Source organism: Hordeum vulgare, chromosome 1H, assembly GCF_904849725.1.
Source record: "Hordeum vulgare subsp. vulgare chromosome 1H, MorexV3_pseudomolecules_assembly, whole genome shotgun sequence".
NCBI classification, from domain to species: Eukaryota; Viridiplantae; Streptophyta; class Magnoliopsida; order Poales; family Poaceae; genus Hordeum; species Hordeum vulgare.
This window is the reverse complement of record NC_058518.1, coordinates 116055214-116068207: the sequence shown is the minus strand read 5'-3', so window position 1 is coordinate 116068207 and position 12994 is coordinate 116055214. Positions and strand designations below refer to the sequence as shown.

Below are 12994 nucleotides of genomic sequence, written 5' to 3'. Positions count from 1 at the left end.
AATAGCAACAAGAACCTAATAACAATAACCTAACTAAATTAACCTAAGTAACTTAAGATAACTAAATTACCCTTAGCAAAGAGGCAAAGAGAGGAAAGGAGGGACGGAGGACTTACAAGGGGGTAGGGGAGACGTCAGCGACGAGGTGGAGCTCTGGGGAAATGTCGGCAGCAAGGTGGACCAGGGGCACGGAGAGGAGGGGGCGGCTGTGGAGCAGGGGGTCACAGGGAAGAGGGGGCGCTGGTGGAGCAGGGGAACGGAGAGGAGGGGGCGGTGGTGGAGCAGGGGCACGATGGTGGAGGAGGGGATCACAGGGAGGAGGAGGTGTGAGCTCAGGAGGCGGGTCGCGGGGAGGAGGGAGGAGGGAGGACGAGCTCCGACGGTAGTGCAGGGAGAGAGTCGGGGGCGGTGGTGGAGCAGGGGAACGGAGAGGAGGGGCGGTGGTGGAGCAGGAGCACGATGGTGGAGGAGGGGGTCACAGGGAGGAGGAGGGGCGAGCTCCAGCGGCAGGTCGCGGGGAGGAGGAGGAGCGAGCTCCGGCGGCGGGTCGCGGGGAGGAGGGAGGAGGGAGGACGAGCTCCGCCGGCGGTGCAGGGAGAGAGTCAGGGGTTGTGGTGAGCCGTTACGGGGGGGAGAGAGGGGGTGGGTGGGGGTTGACGACGTTAGGTCTAGTGGGTGCTTTACTGTCTGCCCCCGACAACAAAGTGGTAACAGGCTGACGGCAAAGAGGTGGACCGTTATGGGTTAGAGGGCGGTGTGGGGTGGGTTCTTTGCCGTCTGCCTGCATGTGCTTTGCTGTCAGCTGGCAGACGGCAAAGAGGCAGCAGATGGCAAAGACACTCTTTGCCATCAGCCTGCTCTTTGCCGTCAGGTTTTGGGTACCTGATGGCAAAGAGTTTCTTTGCCATCAGGCAGCAGACGACAAAGAAGCAGCAGATGGCAAATTCTCTGATTCCAGTAGTGGACGAGTAATGTTGGTCCGAGAAACTTGTGGGGACCCCAACTTACGAGTCCAGATCGCCGAATGAACGTGCTCAGTGATCCCAGATATCAATGCTCACCGAACACAGATATGCTGAATATTAAGAGTCTTACATCCAAGTACGGAATTATTACAACACATGACCAAATGGTCAGGTTCACAAGGTAGGGCCTATAAGGCCAAATCACACTCATACAACTAGTAGCGGAAATCTTAGGGCCCCTGAATCCGGCATCATGTCAGAACCTGTTTCATTCAACTCGGAGCCTTCTCAAATCTCTGATACCATGCTCCAGCACTATGTGTCTTTAGGGGCCTTGTCACCAAAAGAGGATATTGGTTGGCGAGCCATCATTGGGGAGGAACGTCCACAACCGGGTGTAGGGGAGGTAGTGGTTTTCACAGATAATCTTGAGCGAGGTTTTTCTCCTCCGGAGTCAAAATTATTTCGAGATTCCCTGCACTTTTAGAAACTCCACCCTTAAGACGTGGACCCTAATTCCATAACCACGTCGTGCCAATTCCAAGTTTTCTGTGAAGTGTACATGGGAATGGAGCCCACCGTCCTTTTATTCAGGGAATTCTTTTATCTCAATCGCCAAACAGAGTTTGCTGATGGACCTTGCTTGGAACTTGGCGGGGCAACAATCCAGAGGCTAAGGGACCGTGGTTTTCCTGCTTCCCCCTTGCCTAGTCACCCTAAAGGTTGGGGCAAAACTTGGTATTATTGCAGGAACACTCCTCCTGTAAATGAGAAACCCCTGCCGAGTTTTGGAGAAAAACGCTTTCAAATGGATTTTGAACTGCTCAGCTCACTAACTCCAGAAGAGCGTGCCGATCTCGCCTTTGTGTGGCCCAAACTTAGAGCCTTGACGGTCAATGGGTTAACCGGAGTTGATCTGACCCGGTGTTGTGTAGATTGGCGGATCATGCCCCTGAATCACCGTGGCGCTTTAATGTGTGAATATGATGGTGATTTGAATAATGCACCACGCTTCAATAACATCATTCTCGTCTTAGACGAAGTCAACAAAGCTGTAAATAAGCTATTGGGTGAAACAAAAAAAGTTTGCTGTAAAATTGGACTGAAGCCATTCTATATTCAGAACCCGGCTCTTGAGGTAATAATCTTTGACATTTCCTGCCTTCTTTATGAGTTTCTTTATGAGTTTATGAGGCTCTTGAATTCTATATTTTAAACTCTCTTTTCCTTGTGAATATTTCTGCAGAAGAACTCGCCATTTTGGAAACGAAGACATCCGAAAGTTGTTACCAAGAAAACCAAAGCGGCTCCAAAGAAGAAGAAAAACAAGGCGACTGTTGAAGAGTCATCGGTCATGGGCGAGTTACAAGTCGTTGATGACTAAACTAAGGTAAACCTTTACCTTCACATCTCAGGATGACGATGCTGATAGCTAGGATGAAGATGTTGAGCTAATTACCATCTCTTCCGACTCAGATCTCTCGTTCCAAAGGCCACCAAGGCGGTTTGTTAGGAAAATAGCTTTGTCTCACCGGGAAGCTTATTTGGCTCCTGATATCCTTTTGAAGGAAACTTTATTTACACCAAGGCGCTAGACCCGAAGCTCCTTAGGTGATCTTGTGATAGGTTTACCTAAAAAATCCTCCACTCGTAAACGACGGAAAGAGGTACCTGGTATTCCATTCCTTTCTTTTGAAGCTAGCCGTATCCAACGACCTCTTAAATCTTTGGATTCAATTTATTAGGAGTCACCACCTTTATCACGAGGCTCATCTCTGTCAAAGCTGCCACCTCTTGTTATCCTTCCAGGGTAACTTTTGCTTTTGTGTCTAGTACTTGCTTTAGTACTTCTAATCCTTTATATATACTCCATCCACTCCTTTATATAAGGTGTATTATTTTCAGCACGGTAACCAAGGAACGTAATTATACACATGCTAGGACGAAAATAACCTTGGCTATATCGTTGATTAGCGACAATTAAATCATTTTGTCTAGGAAAGTAAGAGATACACGCAATCAGGAGAGAGATACTTCCCTTTTTATCTTTATAAGAAGAGATGCACGCAATCAGAGGAGAGATACTTCCCTATTTTTGAAGGGCTAATGACGGAATTATGAGGAATTAGAAGAAATGCACCTTACATTGTGAAATTTTATGAAAACCCAAATACACATTATATAAAAGAACGGAGGGAATATCTTAACTTTTACTTTTCAGGGCTAAAGCCAAGAAGAGGAAAACTGGTGCCTGAGCAGGAGGAACACGAGTTTGTTATTCATGAGACTCATGTTGATCGTGTTGAGACGCATGTTGCGCTTCTTGAAACTCATCAAGTCATTGTAGATGATCCTACCGTTACGCATGCTGAACCGGCGGGTGCTGATGACATGGCCATGGAAACAAGTTCGAAGGCCAATCCTAACCCGCCTAGTCCTCCGAAAACAACCAAAGACGCCACATCTCATGAGGAGAGAGTTGTTATCACTGAGACGGGTTATACATCGCATGTGTTTGCTATGATGGCAAAGCACACCGCTAGAGCTGCGGTGCCTAAACTGGAGAAAGGGAAAGCTAAGCTTGAGCTTGCCAATATTGAAAAACTTAGCTTCGAAGAACTACACTCTGTATATCTAAGCCGTCTCTCCGCTAGCTGGGATATGGAGGCCAGCCTGGTTGGTATTAAGAAGAGAAGATATGAGGTATGCATGACCCAATCTTGTATTTTATATACCCTTATGTAGCCCCAAAGGGCCAGGTTATCTTCGTGAAGATAAGCCAGGTCTTGATGAAATGAAATAACTTTAATGAAGCAACCTATAGCCCCCAAGGGCCGAATCATCTTCTTGAAGATGAGTCAGGTCTTGATGAAATAAAATTTTGAAGAAGCAACCTGTAGCCCCCAAGGACCGAATCATATTCTTGAAGATGAGTCGGGTCTTAATCATACTTAGTTGTGTGATTTCGACCTGTAGCCCCCAAGGGCCGGGTCATTATGAAAATAACGAGTCGGGTATTATCATTTTCTCTTGTAAGAGTTCAGACTATAGCCCCCAAGGGTCGGGTCATCTTCTTGAAGATGAGTTGGGTGTGACATGTGGTATCAATTGTGTAAAAATTGACATGCATTAGCCCCTAGTGTCAAGTATATTGCTTGCAATCTGCTTGAGACTTGATAACAATCTTCTTTGCAGCCTCGAAAATTCTCTATGCACCATGCTGGTGGATCAGATTTTGACTAATAGCCACCTCGTCATTTTATTGCGTTGGAATCTTTAAACCAGGCTGACTCGGACTTAGGCGGCATGAGGAAGAATTTGGCATAGCAACAAGACGCTTGAGCTCAGGCTGACGAGAAACTTCTGATCTCCTTTGAAGAAAGTGAAAAAATCAAAGCTGAGTTCACAACATATAAAGAATCTTCCGAAACTGACAGAGTCGCCTTGGTTAAACGTGTTGAAGACACCGAAGGTCAGTTGAAGCTGGTTACTGAAGAGTTAACTCGTCTCAAACGTCATATCTCCAAGATGACCATGGCTGTCTTTGGTAAGCATTGTTTGATGATCTTGCAACAATTCTTCATGAGCAAATGTTTGTAGAAAAACGACCCATCGGGCGACTTATATTCTTGAATTATTTGCAGGCCTTCGATCTCTCAACCTCCAAGACAATAGTGTACTAAAGGTGAAAGCTTTGTATACTTTAACTAAAAACTATATGTTGGGGGTTTGGTCAGCATCAAGGCAGTTATGGGGGACAAAGACCCGGTGAAGTTTATCATTGACATGTTGAGGCGCCTTTTAACTCTGCCCAAACAAATTGAAGAATTGAAGAGATCAGCCGCATGTAAAGGTGCAATCGCTGCTCTTAGCCGGGCTCTCGCTTGTGCACGAGAATTGAACTCGGAGGAGATAGCTGGCGGGTTTCCTCAACACAAAGATGACGAGTCAGTTTTTACCCAAGAAGATTACGCCCATTGCATGAAGGCAGCTCACATATCATCTAGTCCACTCGCTGAGAGCGTTGTTCTGAAGACAAATTAGGCGGCTTACGATGAGAACAACACATGTGTGTGGCCACCCATGTTTGAACCGGTGGATCTGATTCCTCAGCGTCGTAAGCATCTTGTGCCCCTGATGTTGACCCATCAACTGTGTTGAATGAAGATGTTCAATTCCATGCTTTAATCCATTGCAACTGGGATATGGGAAACATCCAGATCCAGGACCTAGAAGCCTCAACACAGGATGAACCAGAGGCGTCTTGGATAGGAAGTTTTGCCCGGGACTAACCGGGATGTGCCTAGCCCGGATGAACTATCAGCCAGGTTAATGTATTGATTATTGAAAAACATGGGCTCCATGTAGCCTTTTAATACCCATAGGTGTAAAAATTGTTTGCTTGTTTCATACCTTCGTGCATGTTTGGAGCTTTTTATATCGCATATGAATTTGATAATGGTTGCTGATATAGCTCAAGTATGCTTTTGGTGTCGATGCTTTTGTCGAAGCCAAGACGGTCAGGTCCATATAAGCCGCCTTTATGAAATTTTCCACTTGTAATTTATCTTGCCGACATATAGTAATGGCTCAATAACACGAATATTCTGTATGAGCCGGTATAAAATACTGAATCCTTCCCTGGAAAAGGAAACACCATATAATTGCATCGAGCTATTTTAATAAGCCGCCTCAGTGAGACTCAGTAGGGAGACGAGCCTGCAAGGTTCTAGTCATGCCCTAATATGGGTTTTTGCAATAACCCTTTATGATTTAGACTCGCTGATGAGGCTCAAATCAAGCTTCAGTGAAGCACATACATGAACCCATGGTTTATCCTTTTTCCATATGTCGGCTCTCACACAACACACTCAATGTTTTAACATTGACAAGTTTAGGGTCCACGATGGATTGACTTTCCAAGAGTACACGGGTTCTTGGGGGGAGTCGCACAAACATATAGTCAAGTATAACCATCGTATAGCGTTAATTTTTTGCAAGACAAGAGGGTGATAAAGCTAAACTCAGTGAGTTGGAAGCCCCCAAGAATCTAGAGAAAATGAAACCTATGGGAACCTCCCACTAGTAGAAAAGAGGGCTTTGGTCCAGGGCCTGCAATCCCATTAGTCCCGATTCACCCATGAACCGGGACCTATGGTGTCATTGGTCCCGGTTCGTGAGGCCAGGGCGCCAGTCGGGAATCATGGGCCATTGGTCCTGGTTAGTGTCAACCCTTTGGTCCCACTTCCAGACACCCACTAGGACCAATAGGCCGGAACCGTTCGTATCCACCTTTAGTCCCGGTTGGTGGATCAAACCGGGACCAGGTGGACCGTTCATATCCCCCTTTAGTCCTAGTTAGTAGATCAAACCGGGATGAAATGGTGGTGGCAACCATTTGTATCACCCTTTACTCCCGGTTGGTGGCTCAACCCGGGACTACAGGCCCAAACGGTTTGCCTCCCACGTCGTTTCTAGCGATGAAAATCACAACCGAAGCAGAGTCTGTCGCCATTCTCTATTCTTATCCTCTCTCGTTCTCCTCTCTTCTTCCTCTCTTCTTCCCCTCTCTTCTTCCCTTCTCTTCTTCCACCATGCCAACTCGCTACGGATAGGTGTTCACTGATATGTCTCTTTTTCCAAACTCTTTTCCCCTTATTATGGACTCTAATTTGCATGATTTGAATGGAATTAACCCGGACTGACGTTGTTTTCAGCAGAATTGCCATGGTCTTGTTTTTGCGCAGAAATAAAAGTTCTCGAAATGACCTGGAAATTTACGAGCATTTTTTGTGGAATATATAAAAAGTACTGGCGCATGAATTACCTGGAGAGACGGAGCTAGGAGCCCACAACCCTAGAGGCGCCCCCTAGGTCGCGACTGGCAGGCTTGTGAGGCCCTCGTGGCTCCGCAACCTACAACTACAGCTCTATATATTCTCTCTCGCCCAGAAAAAATTAAGAGAGAAGAGTTCATCGTGTTTCACGACACAGAGCCGCCGCCACCACTTGTTCTTCCTCTAGAGGGCAGATCTGGAGTCCGTTCTGGGCTCCGGAGAGGGGAAATCGACGCCGTCGTCATGACCAACCATCCTTCATCGCCAATTCCATGATGCTCTTCATCGTTCGTGGGTAATCTCATTGTAGGCTTGCTGCATGGTGATGGGTTGGATGAGATCTATCATGTAATCGAGTTAGTTTTGATGGGGTTTGATCCCTAGTATCCACTATGTTCTAAGATTGATGTTGCTACTACTTTGCTATGCTTAATGCTTGTCACTAGGGCCCGAGTGCCATGATTTCAGATCTGAACCTATTATGTTTTCATCAATATATGTGTGTTCTTGATCCTATCTTGCAAGTTGTAGTAACCTACTATGTGTTATGACCCGGCAACCCCGGAGTGACAATAGCCGGAACCACTCCCGGACATGACCATAGTATGAGGAGTTCATGTGTTCACTATGGGCTAATGCTTTGTTCCGGTTCTATATTAAAAGGAGACCTTAATATCCCTTAGTTTCCATTAGGACCCCGCTGCCATGGGAGGGATGGACAATAGATGTCATGCAAGTTCTTTTCCATAAGCACGTATGACTAAATACGGAATACATGCCTACATTACATTGACGAACTGGAGTTAGTTACATATCACCCCATGTTATAACTGTTAATTGATGAATGTCATCCAACATAATTATCCATCACCGATACAATGCCTACGAGCTTTTCCTATACTGGACCTTGCTAAGTTACTTTACCGCTACTCTTGTCAATACTTCTACTGTTACCGCTACTGCTGTCACTACTGCTACTGTTACCGCTACTACCGTTACTATCACACTACTTTTCTACTGAAACTCTGCTACAGATACTAAGTCTTTCAGGTGTGGTTGAATTGACAACTCAACTGCTAATACTCGAGAATATTCTTTGGCTTCCCCTTGTGTCGAACCAACAAATTTGGGTTGAATACTCTACCCTCGAAAACTGTTGCGATCCCTATACTTGTGGGTTATCACTCACACATGGCAAGACCAATCGCGATGTCGTCTACATGAACAACAAGAGGGAGATGACGCATTTTCTTAGACAGTTGAAGGGATGGCTTGACGCTGTGGTGGAGCATGAGAAGTTCTTGGGGCTTGATCTAGAGTACACGACCGATCAACGAGGTGTTGTCGTCATCTAACTATGTTTCAAACTCCATGTCTTGATCTTCCAATGGGCGAGGTATGTTTTGAGGCTTTATTTTATCCAAGGTTATGAAAATTGCATATACATATGTATATATAGTGATTTCTTTAGGTTCCATTGGATAGCAATATGCAGTTTCTATATATGTTCCATTGGATAGTTAATTGAGGGTTTCTTGATCAATTCATAGGATATGGAAATTGCATAGGATAGCAATATGTTCCACTTTGGAATCCTATAAAGATAAATTTCTCTTTAGTTGTAGTGAAACAATTTTATGCGGTGTTCTTTGATCCAAGGTTATGAAAATTGCATATAGTGATCTCTATAGGTTTCATTGGATAACAATATGCAGTTTCTATATATGCTCCATTGGATAGTTAATTGAGGGTTTCCTGATCAATTCATAGGATATGAAAATTGCACAGGATAGCAATATGTTCCATTGGAATCCTATAACAATCAATTTCTCTTTAGTTGTAGTGAAAAAATTTCCCACGACGTTCTTTGATCCAAGGTTATGAAAATTGCATATAGTGATGTCTCTAGGTTCCATTGGATAGCAATATGCGGTCTCTATATATGTTCCATTGGATAGTTAATTGAGGGTTTCTTGCATAGGATAGCAATATCTTCCATTGGAATCCTATAAAGATCAATTTCTCTTTAGTTGTAGTGAAACAATGTTCCTTGTTGCATATTTGCAAAACCATGGGGGAATATATATATATATATATATATATATATATATATATATATATATATATATATATATATATATATGTCATAGTTAATTAATGGTTTCTTGATCAATTCATAGGATATGAAAATTGCATAGGAATAGCAATATGTTCCATTTGAATCGTAAATATAATGTTCTTTTTAGTTGTAGTGAAACATTTTTCCTTGTTGCAGCAGTATGTAACATTTGTTCCATTTTAATTTGTTGTTGTTGAAGTAGTGAAAAAATTGTCCAGAACTCATGGACTTCCTTCGGAGTGGCATAAGTTTTGCTACCATTGACATAAGGAACGACAAGCTCAAGATGAGGCACATCTTCGGTATTGAGATACCAGCTGATTGCCTCATTGATCTCCAACAGAAATTCAGGCTTCAACATGACCGGACTTTGATGGCTCATATGGCAGTCGCCTTGATCGACGAGGAGTATGGTGATATGAAGACCAAATTCCCAAGGTCTCAGCACAGACATTTGGAGAAGACCCCACTTCACCCTATCAACATTGAGTATGTAGCAAAAGATGCATACGTTTCATACGAGTTGTACCGCAAGATTCGAGTCGTCAACTATGGCCAGCGTCACCTCACACCAGGTTGGGGACATTCTGATTCTGGCAATTAATACGAGTAGTGTTCACAACACCAAACACTTCTATATATATCTATGCTAGCTATTATTATGTACTGTTTGGACTAGTATTATTATGTACTGCTTGGACCAATTTATACATGTCTAGTTTCTGTTGGTGCCATTATATTTTCCAAATTTGAATGGTTTAGCCCTTTCTAACTTCATTTGCTACTTTTCATGGTATCATGCATTTCGACCACATATATATACAAAAAATCTTCAGTTCAAATAACTTCAAAAAAATGATATCCCTCTTGTAACAGATTTGTTTTTGATTGAAACAGTAATTTAAAATAACTTAAACCTACCAAATTGAATATGATGATAAAAACACAGTAATATTAAAATAGGAGGAAAAACAATCACTCAAAAAATCTATTTTTAGTATAGTCATTCACAAAATAAAATAAAAATAGTAAAAAAAAAACAAAAAAAACTATATATATTTTTTTAAAAATGCCACCTACTAGGCCACCACAGCCTGAATACGACTAGAAACCCAACCAGAGAGTTGGGCCAGGATTCAGGCCCGTAGAAGGCCCAATAGGCCCACAGGCAGTGACAAATTAGGCCCGGAAGCCTGGAGTTGAGAGGAGCTCGAGAGGGTCAGCACACCGGTGCTTATAAACCACTCCTGGGCTCTCTCGGCTAGCGAGGTGGGACTAAACATCCAACCGCACCGCGGTTGTGGCACGCATAGGCCTTTAGTCCCGGTTTGTGCCACCAACCGACACTAAATATCACTAGTAGAAAAGAGGGTTTTGGTCCACTTGATGAAATCCCATTAGTCCCAGTTTACTTACGAACCGGGGCCCATGGGGGCATCGCTCCCGGTTCGTGAGGCGAGGGCGCCGACCGGGCCTCGTGGGCCACTGGTCCCGGTTCATCTCGCCCCTTTGGTCCCGTTTCCACACACAAACCGGGACGAATGTGCCTCGCTCCTGGCCCACAACCATTGGTCCCAATTTTAGGCTGGAACTGGGACCCTATGTTGAACTTTAGTCTCGGTTCCGTCCACAAACCGGGACCAATGCTTGGCCTATATATACCCCCTGCCCGCGAGCAACGCAGTGCACTGCTTTGATTTTTTTGGTCGGCCGTGGGAGAGATTTGTGGTGCTCTAGCTCACCTCCTATGCACATGAGGTGTTCGATGAAATTCCCAAGCCACACTTAAGCTTTCTCCTCTCGAAACTCCTTGTCCAAGTTCCATTTTCCTTTGGTTTTGTGTAGTTTTGGTGGTCCATCCGTGTCCCGTCCCCGTCCTCACCATCGTTGATTGCCCGCGCCCATCTCGGCGTCGGCACCACCATGGTTAGTCTCTTCTTTTTATCATCTTTCTAAAAGAAAAAAGTTCTTACTTGTATGATTTAGATAGATACTCGTGCAATTTTCTTACTTCTATTATTGTTTGTTATTATATAGTGCGATGGTTTTGGTTTCCGCCTCCGTCGGCCCTCGTCCTATTTATGATTCGGATGTGGTATATATTATCTGTTATAACTATTTGTTTTATTTAGTGTTTATGAAAATTATGCCGACCAACGTGACATAGATTTTTTATCTAGGAGGTACGTGAACCGGAAATTCAAACCGACATACAAATTCTTGCCGAGAATTTAAATTTGGTTTTAAAAGAAAACAACAACTTGAAAGAAAAGTTACAAAAAGCTGAAGAGGAAACGATGATACTGGAGTTGGATGTTGCCGATGTGCGTGACGATCACAAGATCAAGATGAATGCAATGCGCTTGAAGATTAAAACATTAGAATATATGCCATTCATACTGAGGCTTGGTATCATTATGTCGTTGGATCAATTTGTACCTTAGTTGCTGTTATGATCGCATTTGTTGTTGCATTCGAGTTTAGTAGTTTCAATGTATGTTCTAATTAGATGCTCTACAGAGCTATATGTTGTTCAATAATGAGAACTATGTAAGAACGTTATGTATTTATTTTGGTCACTATTGTACTTTGGCTTTAATGTGATGATGAATTTCTATCAATTGACTCACTTCTCTATTCATGATATGTTGTAACGGTTTTTAATACACGCACCCATGTGGAAATAATGAAATAAGTTCGAAACAATGAAATGCCTTTTGTAACATATGAGTTTTTGTATGAAACCCTCATACTTCGAAAGAGATTGTACGATTTGTACACGAAGTGCATCCAGTTTTGAATCATGTCGAATCATGTGAAGAATAGATCGTCTTGGAATTTCTTGAATCATGTCGAATCATGTGGAATCATGTCGAATCATGTCGAATCATGTGAAGAATAGATCTTGTTGGAATTTTTGAATCATGTCGAATCATGTGGAATCATGTCGAATCATGTGAAGAAAAGATCTTGTTGGCATTTCTTGAATCATGTCGAATCATGTGAAGAATAGATCTTGTTGGCATTTCTTGAATCATGTCGAATCATGTGAAGAATAGATCTTTTTGGAATTTCTTGAATCATGTCGAATCATGTGATGAATAGATCTTATTGGAATTTCTTGAATCATGTGGAATCATGTGAAGAATAGATCTTATTGGAATTTCTTGAATCATGTCGAATCATGCGGAGCTTGGTGAAGAACCACATGTTCTTGCCGGTCTTGAACCTCTCCTCGAGCTTGGCCTTGCGGACATGGCAGCGGTGAGCTTGTTGTCCTTGGTGGTGAGGGAGTCGGGGGCGCCGGAGACCACCTCCTTGAGGTCGACGTTGAGGGTGTAGCCGGTGGGCATAAGGTGGGTGAAGTTGACGAGCTTGAGGAAGCCCTTGACGCGGGACTTCTTGGCCGTCTTCTTGGCCGAGTCCTTGCGGATCACCTTCTTCGGGTATTTGGCCAGGACGATGACCAGGAAGTGCCTGTAGGGGCAGTCGCGGGTGCCCTCCTCGAACACGCGCATGATCACCGCCTTCTTCTCGGCGTACCTGCCCTGTAGCAGGATCACCGCCTTGCCCGGCTTCAGGAACTTCACCATCTTCCTTCTCCTCTCCTTGCGCTGCGCCGCCGCTGATGGGTTTCAGGTTGGGGGAGGGGTTGGAGGCAATGTGCGGGGGATAGCTGGCGGCGTTGTTGGGGAGGAGATTATATAGGGTTCGCAGCGCTAGGGTTTTGTCGAATCATGTGAATAATAGATCTTGTTTTTGGTGGTTCTTCAACAAACATCTCGTTCATGGTAGGCACAGGACATTCGTGTCGGTTTGTGACACCAACCGGGACCAAAGACATCCTTTCGTGTCGGTTGGTGGTACAAATCGGGAAAAAATGAAATAAGTTCGAAAAAATGAAATGACTTTTGTAACAGATGTGTTTTCGTATGAAACACTCATACTTCGAAAGAGATTGTCCGATTTGTACACGAAGTGCATCAGGTTTTTGCGGCAACGCTCTCAACTTTTTATAACATGCTATGTGGGTGAAATAATGATACCGTACCAACTTTCAACCTATTAAGAGT

General features: G+C 44.0%; 1 pseudogene; it reads right to left on the bottom strand.

The window, feature by feature from the left end:
* Window positions 1–1998: 1998 nt before the first annotated feature.
* Window positions 1999–12514, bottom strand: LOC123397399 (annotated as a pseudogene).
* Between the last annotated feature and the right edge of the window lie 480 nt (window positions 12515–12994).